We start from the raw sequence: 14909 nt of genomic DNA on the forward strand, positions 1-14909 counted from the left end.
AAAAAATGCTTAAAATAGAGATGGAAAAAGTAAGGGTTAAAATTTGTAGCTCGTAACAGATATCTTGGATGATTCTCTTCCCTGGCTTTTATCGGGCCCAGAAGAACCGGCGAAACGAAGCTCAGCCGAAGCAGGCTTTAAGCGACGACGCGGCACGATAACGATACGTATAGTTTAACGCATGCAATGGGCACCGAGACTCCGAGAGAGGTTCATATATGCGGGATCCTGGTACAAGGATAGCCGAGCCTGGAGAGCCAGCTATCCCCGAAGAGAGAAAGAGACCCCGGTGCCTATTTACCAGCTCCATATTTACACGCGTACGAGCTCCGCGCGCGTACATCTCTTGGGCCTTTCTTTACCTGCTAATCTACCATCTTAGATCGCATTCCTCCCGCGTACAAACCTAGCCGGCAATTATAGGCGAAGTTTCGTTTGAACTCCCATTGACTCCACTCCATTATACATTCCCCTGTGTGTACGTCTTTTTTTAGATAAGAGACGGGGGAAAAGTTAAACGCGGTTAAGTGCGTTGAATTGCCTTTGAATCAAAATCGAACCAAGTTAAGTTCTTTTTGTCATTCATCTTTTCGTCAATTGGTAAAGGAATTTTTGCATATTAGTACTAAATTAATGATTTTGATAGAATAGTCAGGTGTTATAGATTTGATTTTCATCAATTTTGATAAAAGACTTTAATACTGAGCTTGTAGAATTTCTTGTAATCGAACTTAAGCCTTCGAAAATGTAATTTCTACTTATAAGACATTTTCTTATACATATATATTCACAGATCATTTAGTATTTATGCTTCAAGGCTTGTTTTCTTTAGAACTAATCTACCCATCATCGTTGAAAACAGTAGCCACATTTTACGATCCTTGCGAGTGCAGGAGGAAGACTTGTGAAGGGAGATTCCTTGGCAAAGTCGTAAAAATAAAGACACGAAGATACTAGAGAACCGTTTGTGTAATTGACAAAAATAAGTGTGCTACTTTTTACACGTCACACGAGTGTCGAAATACTTTTATCCAATACTTTCCGAGACATTTTATATTATTTACACATATGGGATAAAATTCCAAAAAGAATTGTATATATTATATAATTTAAAAAATATAAGATATCCTGCTACTACTGAATTTGTACTTAATGATATTAATCATTAATTAACGCTAATATAGAACTGGTGGGGCAATTCTGTATATATACAAGATTTGAAGATGTTTGTCGAGTGTAATTTTTTAACGATGGATTCTTCAGGGAAATTTTGAGACATCAATAATTTTCAAGTTATAAATGATTAAAAGAAGGGCTTTTAGCGAAGCAAACTTTACCCTCAGAACAAATAGCGAAACTTCAGTCAATTTAAAGTGGACTTTACGAAGATTGTAATTTGTAACTCACACAGATACAAGATATATGATAAAAGAATTCTAATAAATTATGACGTTGATATTCTTTGTTAAGAAAAGATTCTAAATTAATCAAACACACTCTAACGTTAAGAAATTATATTCAAGATATTTTGTATGTATGTATATAAGATAGATAAATATTATCATTTTTGCATTTTTGAGAGAAATTAATTTGCATATAATAAAAAAAATTTGATGTAAATAAAATATTATTATAATTAAATGCATAAAATATTATTTTAGTTTAATACATAACACAATCCACACAGACAATTATAATATTATAAAATAATATAAAAATTTTCGTATAATATTTTTCTGTGAAATTAGGAGGATTATAAAAGAATTGTAAGCAACATAATAGCAACTTTCCATGAAGAAGTGTACGCATAGTTTTTTACCGGGCTAATCTCCCATCTTAGATTCTTAACAGCATTTGCATTTACGACACAGCAATGTAATGCTGGCGATTACGAGGCTCCGGAATTATCTCCATGCAATTGTAGTAATTATCACTACACTCTTCGCGAGCCCGAAGGGTGAAATCGTTCGTTGATTTGTCCGTTTTCGGCAGCCTAACATTTGCATCTCGATTGCTATTCTTATCAGTCGCGATAATCACGCTAGACGATTTGCGATCGCTCCTTGTTCAAATTGTGGATATCATGAATCTTGCCGCAGTGCGGTATATTAAAAGTAGTTGGACGACAAAGTGTTCGAAAAATTGGGTTGCCAAGTATGGAGAACATTAAAAAAATTTATATTAATTATATATATATATATATTTTATATATATTTATATAGTATTGATATATTTAATATGTAATATTATATATCTCTTTGTATTTAAAAAATTTTTTAAATTTTTAATAAAATAAATTAGAATTATAATATATCTATAATTATATTATTAATTCTGTGATAATTCGCAATTGAAAAAAAAAATATATACATATTTATAAGTTTATATTTTATAATATTTATATTTTTATGATAAAATTATAATTAATATTATTATTTTATAATTAATTTTTATAATTAAAATTGTATGTTTTTTTAAATTAAAGCTATCAAGTATGTGCAAAATATTCAGTGAAGATGGTTCAATTTACGAGATCACGTATGATATGTATCGTAAATAATGAACAACAAATGTGGCGACTGAATGAAGTGTGGACACTCGCTTTCAGGGCATTTTCGCCTTTAAAGGCTAAAAGCTTAAAGCGAAATTATGAAGATAATCTCGGGATTCATTATGAATTCCGGCGACGAAGCCTTCCACTCTCCTCCGTCGCGTGATTACTTCGGTCTAGCCATTTTTTTTCCCTTGGCCGTTTCAATGGAAGGACAGCGGGAAAAAGTTGGCGCGCATATACAATAGCATCTTACCATCCTGACGGTAATAAAGGAGTCGCGTATACAAGATATATATTTTCCGTAGCGGCCTCCGCAAAAAGCCATTAACGCCTGTAAAAAGTTCAAACACGCTCTATTGTTAATTTCTTAACATCTCCGTCATTATTCAAAATTTCATTTCACGTTGCTCGAGTAACCGTGCGCGATACGAATATACATTACATTGTTACAGAAAATTTTCGATTCTTACGCTTTATTGGCCGAATGTACGCGATTTTAGTACAATTTTTAATATTTTATAGAGACACTAATACATAATTGAAAAATGAAAAATAAAGAAAATAAAATACAACATAAATAAAAAATACACAAAATGTTCTCCATATTTTTTTGATGTTATTACAAATTATTTGTCGCATCGATTTACGATTTTTTAAATTTTATAGACTATTACGTAACCGGATAAAATTCAAGATGATTTATGTAGAAATAGCGCTTTTTAAAAATTCCAGAAAATTGTTTGCATGATTTATTAAGGCCTAAAAGAAAAAAATATTCGTGTATTTTCTTTTTTTTTTTTAATTTGATTTTTTTACATTTGCTCCTTTCTTTTTCTTCAAGTTATCGCGCAGAGCAGCGATAACTTGAAGAAAAAATTTGCAAATTGGTTCTTTCAGATGCAAGAACGCGTTTGCTGTATTTAAATGTGTTTATCCTTCGTTCTACGACCTGTTATATGAAATGGCATGAATTGCAGAATTTCGAAGCGCAACGTTTCTTACTCCCATTACAACAGCAATTGAGTTCTGGAGGCTGTTTTATTTTACCGTATATGTCATTTTCTGCAGCATGTTCCAGCATAAGTGCTTTTATTCCGAATCAATATTTTGGATCTATTTTTCCCTCATATTGTTCAATAATTTTAGTAATAATAATAACCGCAAGAGAGAGAGAGAGAGAGAGAGGGGTATTAATAAATTATGCGATTCCAGCGAAATGAGAAGATGTAATGTCTCGTTTCTCTTGCGGCTGTTTCAAGTCCTTATCTCCTTTATAAAGTCTTGATGCGTTGCTTGTCCTGCGGGTATTTAACGCCCGCAGGTATCTATAGTTTCGTATTCGCACTTCGAAGTGCTCAATTCGAACTTCGCTCATTACGTATTAAAAGAGCCCTGATAATGGAGAAATGATACGTAAAAAATTACATCTCTATTTCATAAATCTATAATATTCCTGCATATGCATAAACATATAATTATACATATTTATTTAAAAAATTTAAGGTAATATCACCCAAGATCAAACTAACAAAGCCAGTATAAATAAGCCTTTTTAAACCCTACATTCGTCTGAAATATTATTTTTTATAAAATTTACATTCTTCGAGATACTTCGCTGTCCGCAATTTTTGGAGAGAACATTCTGTATATTAAAATTTTAAGTTTGTGTGTTTAGTTAGGGGAGCGAGCGAAGAATCGGGTAGCGTATACCTACAGTTGAACACGAAAACTGATTGGTGTGCGATGGTGTACGATCCTGAAATGACACACGGCGTTTGCAGACGAGCGCAATCTCGGGGCTCAAAGTCAACAATGATATGAGGTTGATTGTGATATGCAAATGGAAGATCAGTGGGGAAAGGCAGAGGGAGGGGGCGTGTGTGAAGGTACCCTAATGAATATTTATCCGTCCCGCTCGGCGACGGAGTAAAGTATATAGCTATATATCGATACACACACTCGGCCGGACGTCGATTAAACGTATAATTTTCGAATTAAAGCCTCGATCGTATCGTTAAACAGTTGCCCCGTGTAAATACTAGACGACGCGTCTCATCTCGCCCTATTTTCCGCGTTTTTTCTCTTCATCCGAAGCTTAGTCTCGGTTCAAATATCGTTTTAAATGTATGATAGGAGGAACACAATGTTTCCCCAAAAAGTAGGAATTTTATGATCAAGCATATTTATATTGATCTGGATTTTTTTTTTAAATTTGTAAATTTATAGTTTTATTATTTTAATAAATTTTATATACAAAAGATTATTAAGATAATTTTATATTTAGAGATCAAGAGCTCTTAAATAAAAAAAGTTTAATCTCTAGTCCTCTATAAAAATAAAATAAAATTTGTATTTAAAAGTGATTCAGTAATTCACTGTCAGCTTTACTCGCTCTTTCGTTATCAGTAGAAAATTATTCCTATCAGTAGAAATTTTTTCGTTCAACACTGATCACGGTTCCTTAAATCCTCGGATATTTTTGCAAAGAGAGAGAAGAGAGAATCCTAATTCATCAGCGAGAGATTTATCAACGATACAAATAATCCCCCTCGGACGGAAATCAATCACTCACAAACTGTTCATCAGTCACTTGACTTTGTGCGATATATTGTCAGTTTCTTCTCTAAAAAACTCAGCAACGTTTCTTCCCTAAAAAAACCCAGCAACGCTTCTTCTTCCCAGGGTGATGTGCTTTCATGGATTTCTTCATCGCGGAGTAACCGTGTTTTCCTCGCCTAGAATACAACTCTCGACTCTCCGGCTCCTTCGGGAAGGAGAGGTTCACTTGGGGGCTTCCTGCAGAATCGATTATCGCGGACGTGTTCGCCAACTGTCAGAAGATTTTTTCGTCCCTGATTTGCCAGCCGTTAATCCATCACGCTTCGTGCGAAGCGGCGCGAAGAAAACCGCGCGTGGCGAATCGAAGATGGCACGTTGCCTCAAAGAACGCGCATTAATTCAACGCCAAAGATCATACGTTGACAAATGCGCGCCAGCTAAATGGAAGAAAAACAGAGCGCATCTTATATGTATATCGCGCACGCGCGCGCTTTCAGTTATAAGTGTTTTTTTTACACTAATTTATCATGTGTAATAAATTTTAATATTACACATTTCATAATTTCGTTTATATATACATATATTATATTAAAGATATTGTTCCTTTATGTTAAAACATTTTTTTTATGTATTATTGTAAAAGTAATTTTATTTATATGTTTAATCGTTTATTTTAATTATAGTAATTTCTGAAGGTAATTATAAAAATGCATATATTTGAAATATTGTATTAGAATTTAGAATAGATTTAGACGTTAATTAAAGAAAGAAGACTAACAGATAATTGAAAAAAATAATATTAGTGATTTTCATATCGGTTGGATGAAACTAAGAGAACCATTTTGTAGACTTTTATAAACTATTTATACATATATACAATAATTAAATTTTCCAATAAATATTATTAACAGTGTTTCTAAAGTAATTTAAGTTAATAATAAGTTTCTAAATTAATACTCAATCTTTGCAAAGAATTTCATGAAGCTACTAAAATTGATGTTGATTCTGGTCGAGATTTTTGAATAATTTTATAATAATTTAAAATAAGAATGTTTGTTGTGATTTATGTATTATGTATTATGTATACTGTTCAACAGTTTTTTTAAAAATTAATAATAGTCTCTGAAGACAATCATAAAAATGCATATGTTTAAAATATTGTATTAAGAGTAGATTATGACATTTTAATTATGAAAAGAAAATTATCAGATAGTAGAAAAAATAATCAGAGTGATTTTGTATCAATTGAATGAAACTAAGAGAAGCACTTTGTGGAGATTTTTAAACTATTTATTATATAATAATTAAATTTTTTAATAAATATTATTAATAATTTGTTTAAAAATAGTTAAAGTATTCTATTAAATTAAAACTTAAATTAATATTTAAATTAATCAAGAATTTTATAAAGATGCTAAAATTGATGTAGATTGAGAATATTGCGGTCAATCAAGAATATTCCAGATTTTGGAATAATTTAATAATTTATGGTAAGAATATTTGTTTATACTCTGCTGCAAAAATGCGGTTACATTGACGCTAAAATTGAGACGTAAAATTTGCCATTTAAAAGACGAAATAAGGTACAGTGTACAGTGACAGGATAATGCTGACGCATCGCTGACACCTGATCCTTCGATCAATCCTTCTTAAAGATCGCTTCGGGGGCGTATAAATTCTCGGATGTCTTTCCAGGACGACGTTGATGAATAGGGCGTTTATCACGAAAATACAAAACGGGTGTCAAAACGGGAACGCAGTCATGAAGCCTCGAGTTGAGAGGTTCGGACGAGGCCGGTTCGCAAAGACGACCTTGCTGTGTGGATGATCCTTAAGAGGGAGGACGATTTCGCGCCCTGGAAGATTCGCGTGACTGGTTTCGCGTGAACGAGCGATCGAGTGAATGAGCGAACGCGTCCAATTAACAGAGATTTATTAACCCAACAGATTCCTTTATCGAAATTAACCTTAATTAAAAGTTAACGAATTAGTTCTCCATTTCCTCTTTCGGCGCGTTTGCCGACACGTAAGTGTCGTATTTGTAGAAGGAGCGGCTTATATATCCTCCAAATATTAAGTAATCTTTGTACGCAATTAATTTTATAATATAAACCTAGTTTTATGCAACAAAATTAGCTTCGCTGATTAATTTGTATTAATTTCAACGTTTATTAACTTTATCACGTTGTCACAATATTTGAAATCTTTCTTCTTGCTGTTTTTAAAATTATCTTTCAAATATTTAAATTAATTCTTTAATTCATTACTTGTGACATTATAACTCTGTCAGGTTTACCTTGTCATCCTTGGAACATCCTTGCAAAGAGAACTCTTATTTTCCGACACTACGATCTTTTTCCATTTCCACTACTTCGGACAAGTGTAAGAACACTTGTCCGAAGTAATTAGAAAAAAATTGATCACCACTTTAACCATTGCTCGTATGCACCTTTCAATTATAATACATCTCGCGACTTCATCAAGCTTTTTATGCTTAATTCACAAGGGTACCTTAACAAACATCCATAGAACGGGATATACACTTGTGAGGCACTTGAATAAATTTTCCAAATTTGAACACAACCACGCACCGTATCTCTTCTGATCACACACGTGTCTCGAAAACCGGAACTCGACACGACAGGGTCGGTTCTCTGACAGAGCGGCAAAGATGGTCCCGGCCAAGACACGTCCGGGTGTCGAGGACGTTGCTTTTGGATGTCCTTGCCGACGGTGGTGAAAGAAACGGAGGAGGATGCACACTTGGCGCGAGATCTAGCCGAGAGTGGTACCACCGGCCACTCTGAAGAAGAAGTGCCGTGTGCGGATCGCACACGGCCGGGTAAAACGAAGACAGGAGAGGTTGAAATGGTAAGGGACAGCGCGGAGAGGCCGAAAGAGAAGTAGAAGGAGGACGAAGGGAGAGAGGGAGAGGATATCCCGCGTTCTTCGCGATGGGAGGGAGACGGAGGTCCGTCAGAGGACCCGCAGCCCCGAAAAAACGTGGTCATCTGGGACCTCTCCGTTTCTTCTCTTGTTCCTTCCTTTTTAGTCCCCCCCCTAGCCGAAGCTACACTGTGTTTATCAACCTTTATATCTATTCGCTCATCCCTATCTGCAATTTAAAGTTTCGCGCGGCATCGATAAAGAGTGGGGATTGGGACCTCTTATCAGTGAAAATGTGAAAATCTCGTAATGTGTATTTTTCGGCGAAAATATAAATAATATATATGTATATTTAGAGAAATATATAGAAATCAAGAAATGGAAATGTCAAACCGTTTGTGTAAGAATTTTAATTCTTTAAGTGGAATATTTTTTTCTAGTCGCGAATTTAATAAATAAATTTAATCGAAGTGTATAAAAAATCAAAATACTAAATTAATTATATATAATATTAAATTTAGAAAATATATATTTTATATACTTATAAAATATATGTATATATAATTTATATAATTAATATAATTAATATAATTAATAAATACAGTTTATATGAAGTTCTTCAAAAACTTCCATTTCTGAATCTTGAGATTCTTGCAAGTAATTGCAGTATTTCACACGAGATTTTAAAATAAAAAAATGATCTTTCACAGACAGATAGAGTGGTTGATGACAGCTATTGATGACGCGAGAAGAAAATTAATCTCACGCCGTTTCTTGGAGAACTAATCTTTTCGGGTGACACGTTGATCCTGAGGTTGCGCGGGTCACGATCACTTGACAATTGCTTACGTTTATGGCTAAGATCGCGGACGAAACGGCGAATTGAAGACTTTCTTGCATCATCATCATCACCCTCGCATCGCGTTCTTGAGGCATAATGCAATAGCCTTTTACTGCAATACGAACATCAACCGGTAACGATCCTTGATAAAGAAACGTGTGAACGCAAGTAAAGTCTAAGTCTGAAAGCAATGCTGTTTGTCATCGTTGAATGAATAATATTTGTTTTTTACTAATTGGCATGGAAAAGATCGAAAATCTTCAGTTATCTCAAGAAATAGAAAGAAGAGATAGAAAACATGTCTATTCATAAAAAAAAATGTTTGCTAAATCGATACTCAAATGTATCAAAGTTCTCTCAAAAGTCTCAAAATTCATTTATTATTTAGTTGTTTCTTTTCTGTAATACTGATTGGTCCTTTTGTAAGTAACAGCCATTACATGACTTTATTTTCCTCGAAAAATGAAAATTTAAATAAAAATTTTAATAAAAACAAATTTAAGTTTATTTTTCCTAAAAATAATTTTACTTTTCTTAAGAATAAATAAAGCTCATGTGCTATTTGTGACAATGCTGAGTTTTTGGGATACTTGTGTGGCTTCCCCTTCAGAATAAAACTTTCAAGTACTGAGTCTTCCTATCAACGTCAAAGTGTACCCTTTAGGAAGGTTATATTACATAATTATGTAATATATAATTTGTATAATATATATTTTATAATTGAGAAATTATACCTATATCGCATTTTAACATAAGTAATTAAATATGCAAGTTAAAATAAAAGATAAATATTCGCGGATTACAATATTCGAGAATATAATTATATGTACCGATTGTTTACACAATATTCACAGATTTCGATCGAATAAATCTCGCGATAACTAACAGTATGTTATACATCATAAGAAAATGAGCGCTAAACGTTAAAGTAAATTAATTCATTATCGTCGTGAAATATTATAATGCAATACAGAATACAAATTTATACGAAAATTATGCGATTGATATATATTACTGCTTTTTATTACTATTTAATTCATGTAATTTATTTTAATCGACAATTTACGTCTTATTATGCGATTTTAATCCAAAGGACAATTTACATTTAAATTAGCAAACAGAAAGTATTAATATTTATTTTATTCCAAGCATTGTTAGAGAAATAATTATTGTATACGTAAAGATCGCAACAAAATAACAAAATATAATTTTTATTCTTGTCGCTTCTCTCTCGATTCGTACTTATTTGAAATAATAAATGAATCGCGGTAAATACGCATTTTGAAGGTCTATTATCGCGATACAATTACGCGTCGTTTTTACACTGAAAGTTAATTAACCGTCCATTGTAATAATTATAGCGAATTATTTTTCAATATTTGTGTAGCAATTGCATTTTAAATAGGAATTCAGCAATGTACGGGATATTTTGTATCACAACTTTAACGCTCGAGTGTCGCCGAGTGAATGATAACAAGGCCACATCATGTAAACAATAGCGTTTATTCGTTGTCAAGGTTGAACACACTTGATTCGTTGCCGAAATATTTTATGTACTCTATCAAATATATATAGGTATACTGAAAAATATTAGGTTATTTGAATTAGATCTTAAATTATTAATATATAGATTATAATTGCAGTTTATTAAATAATATATGGCATGAAAATTAAATTGTGCAATTTATACAATACTATAATATATTTAAAAAAATGTAATTTTGTCTTTGAAAAACAAAAGTATCTTTAGACACTTGAGATTATTTGAGACACTATTTGAGATTATTACTTCTTATTTTCTTGTTAAATTCTAAAATGCAAAAAACTCAGTTCTACAAGATCTTAAAATGTAAAAAAAAAAAAAAAAACATTAAATAACATTTTTTTTTAAACCGAGATATTCCCAAAATTTGCAAATATATATTTATAATAATTTCAAGTATTATATAAAATAAGCACACTGGGAAATTCATTAAATGATAAAATTAAGTTCTCTATTAACGTGCTCGGGCGCACATCTGTTACTGCATATTTTAGAATATTATTTTAAGAAAGGGACGCGTGCAAAAGATTAAAGATCTCATGATTGCTCTGGAAAGGGGGACTTTATATTTCAAGATCCTCGGTAGTATTCCTCTCTTTCGCCAGCTACAGATTCTAGATAACAATAGATAATAATTGAGATGGAACAAGAGCGATATGCGAAATCTTCTCTGAACTATATTAGTACAGCGTTTCAATAGAACGGAATGATTTATGAAAATGTCTCTCTCTCTCTCTCTCAGCGGAATCGCTAATTCCATCCGGCTTTTCACAGGCCTCCGATGCCTATTGCTACTGTTTACAGCGAGGTCTGAGCTTCCTTCAGTAAAGGGCCTTGTATTATGGTAAACGAGACATCGGTGGTAGGTTGCCAGTCAGGAATGCCCCTATACATACATACACCATTCTCTTTCTCTCTCCTTTTCTCTCCTTTGCCTTCCTTCCTTCCTTCCTTCCTTGCACTCCTCTTCGTAATCGCTGTTCGCAACAGCTTCGTCGCGTCCATTTCCTACCGTCGCGGAACCCCTAATGAAAGCCCTTCTCCTAACCGCCAGATTAACACCCACGTGACACCCGAGGGACACGGCGCGTCCCTCCTAATAAGGACGAGGATGAAAAAATACTTTAAGTTTAATTTTTCCTCGTGGTTTCTCGCGTAACTGTAATTATTTACAATTATTCTTCAATCTTTCCCCAAGAATCTAATTTTTCCCTATTCTAGAATAATTTTACAAGCGAAATGTTTCTTAAGCAGTTAATCAATTTTCGAGCAATCTATTATGATATAATTAATTTTAACGTTATTTTAGAAATATTAAAAAATATTTTACAATTTTTTAAAATTATCCTAGAATATTTTTACAAGCAAAATGTTTTTCGAACAATTGATCAATTATAAATAACTCAATTTTCCAGTAATTTATGATATAATTCTGATCCTTTTTTTTCCAAATATTAAAGAAAACAAATTTATTTTAAATTTTATATAAACTTAAAAAAATTATTCTGCGCAAAAAAAAATTCAGCGAAGATATTGAGCCGAGAAATAAAAATTGAAGTACGAATTATGAAAGGAACGTATAAGATCCGCGTAAGGGGGAGATGGTAGGCATAATTCGCATAAGGCGTCCGGAGCGGTTAACGCTGTTAATCCGCTCAACACGTTAATTCCACGCGGCATGACAACTTGTGACGCGAATAGCTCGCAGCTCGTTATGGCGAGCTGACTATCTCTTATAGGAACACATGATGATAATTCAATTACGGTCGGGTACACACGCTGAATAGCTCGTGCGCATGAATATTGGTTTCACATGCGAGGAGCGAAAGGGAGGCGACGACACATATATTTACCCTAATGGATAACGAATGCAAGGTAAAAGAAAAGTTTTCTCTTTATCTGAGCGATGTTTGAGGGGATCTATCCGGCTAACTAGATTGGGACAGCCGATGATGTGCTCGTAAATAAGCTGAAGTGTCCGCGCACATCATTGATTGTTCCACTGAAATTTCTCTTCGAAAATTCTTCCGACAATCGTACGTTTCAGATTGATCGATTTGACAAAGTTTGATCGATTTGGAAATTTTCTATTCTAAGGGGAATGCAAGATTTAATAGGATTGGAATTTTTCATAAATTAAAAGATTGAATTTCTAAATCCGAGATGTGTCAAATGAGCTTCTTTCTATTATTATTTTATCGTTATTAAAATAATACGAGATATAAAAGATGCAGCTCGAATTTATTAACTAAAGTAAAATTGATGAATTTTCATAAATTTATATATACATATATCTTTGTAAGAAAGACGAGAAGATTAATAAGAATCTTAGCAACTCCTTGTTATAGGGAATTAATTGTGATGATTTGTTTTATATATGTATATAATTTCGAAAATGAGGAAGATATTTATTGCCGGGAAATATGGATATGCACACAAATCAAATCTTTTTGCACTAAATTTAATTAAAAAAAGGTAATAACTAATATTATTTAAAATATTATTTTCTGAGCGCTGTACCGGCGGATTGCATTCGTTAAAACACAAATGATTCTGCATATTAACGAGCAGATATCATATCAAGTTACCTGTTTTGTCTGATAATATCGTTACAAATTAATTTGCATTTTGCATCGCAGACGTGTCCCGCATAAAAATATATCTGCATCATTAATACTATAACTATACAATTTTTAGGTAGTTGCGCGAATTGCTCTTGCTACGCGATAAAATATAACACGTTTCATTGTAATGATTTTAATAATTGTTTATAGTTAATTAATTAAAGCTTGTTAAATTTGCAGCATCTTTCTCAGAGAAATTTGTTTTGTTTCAAATTTTCGTTTCCAACATATCATTTCTTTTAGAAACATTTTACTCGAAGAATTCATAGAATTCTAGAGATAAATCCTTGCGATGTTCACACAAGGTTTACGTACTAAAATAAATAACAAAGATTTCGCTTACATACTTGGAGCGTGCGCTTGTTATTTATTTTATTATATATACTTTAGCAGAGAGAGAGAGAGAGAGAGAGAAAGAGAGAAGAAGAGAGAGATGCTATTTTTGCAACATCAGAATATGAAATTATTTTCATACCAATAATCGCGCCGGACTTAAATTTTGATAGTAATAATATATTTAATCAAAACGAACCCATGTATACATATATACATATATATGGTCTCCCTTTGATGAAATTATATACATATACATACATATATATGTATATATGTATATATGTATAATTACCTATTTTTAAAAGACATAAATTTAATTACTCAAAAGTATTGAATTTTATTGCTTTTTTCCATAATGTCGATTGATTATCTTTATAAATGTTATTTGTTTATCAATGAGGATCTGTCATTGAGCGAAAATTTAACAGCTCGAACATTAAAAGAGTTAATAGCATGTGAATAATTTTATTCGTGTTTGATGCGAATTTAATATATCACCACTATTGAAAAAAATTATAATACACTTCTTTACAGTTTGCAACATGTCAAAAAGTTGTCATTGTAGAGATTATTTATTTTGACAGCTGTTTTAATGTCACGCGTGGATGACAGCCACAAAGTCCATTCGCGGCGTGTTGCTTTTTTCGTTAATACAATATTTAACGTAAAAATTACTCAACCAAAAATATTAGAAATCTTTAAAAAATTAAGTTACTTCAATGAAGATAGTAGTATGATTAATAATAAGCAATCAAAACTAAAATAAAAATCTATTAAAGACGCTTGTAATCAAAAATTTAATGGAAGTAAAAAAATATTGTTAAAAAGTTATTTTTTAAAAGCTTTTACGAAAATTGTTATAATAAATCTTTTAATGTTTATATATATATATAAATTAAATAGAAATAATGTATAATAGCAATAAATAATAAAAAAACTGCTGGAATATGTATATGTATAGTTGTCCTTATAAAATAACAAAAAAACACATACATAAAAATTTTATAGATTACTTAATTATCCAAAATACTTTTAGTAGATTATTTAGAATAATATTTTAAGTAGATTTTATTTGAAATATTAAAGGAAAGAATTAATATTGTCGTTTTAAATTTAAATAGCAATTTTGTACACTAAAGATTAAGATATTTGTTAAATTATAAGTAAGAAATTGTTCTTTGTATAGAGTGTGTATTGAATATAAAAACAATACATTCTTTATATAAATAATTATCTTTTATACTATTTCTAATATCACATACGGATAATTTGGAATTTCAACTTTTCATCTTCTGATCCAACTTTGAACGAGTATCTGCTAAAGATGAAGCAGACATTCTTCGTTTGAAAGATATATTTCGAGAAATACTCTCGTGTATATCCCTCTGGTTAGGACGTACCTACAGTCGAAAATGCGGAAAACACGCAGTAGTAAGATATTTTCTCAAGGCAATAAATGTCAAATAGGACAGCAATTTCGTGCCTTTATAATAATATTACCAACTTTGTCTCTTAAAACTGTATAATAGAAAAAAATATATGTATTAAATAATATAATATATTAAA

General features: G+C 31.9%; 1 protein-coding gene across 1 annotated transcript in view; it reads right to left on the reverse strand.

Annotated features, from left to right (window-relative positions):
* Positions 1 to 7910, reverse strand: part of Dachs (unconventional myosin-IXb-like dachs) — a 54697-nt gene extending 46787 nt beyond the window's left edge. Inside the window, exon 1 of the mRNA XM_083054235.1 lies at positions 7410 to 7910. The gene's annotated coding sequence lies outside the window, so the exon portion shown is untranslated. The remainder of the gene's footprint in view (positions 1 to 7409) is intronic.
* Between the last annotated feature and the right edge of the window lie 6999 nt (positions 7911 to 14909).

Source organism: Prenolepis imparis, unplaced genomic scaffold (genome assembly GCF_030444845.1).
Source record: "Prenolepis imparis isolate NDT839.2.m4 unplaced genomic scaffold, iyPreImpa1.0 SCAF_14, whole genome shotgun sequence".
Taxonomy (NCBI): Eukaryota; Metazoa; Arthropoda; class Insecta; order Hymenoptera; family Formicidae; genus Prenolepis; species Prenolepis imparis.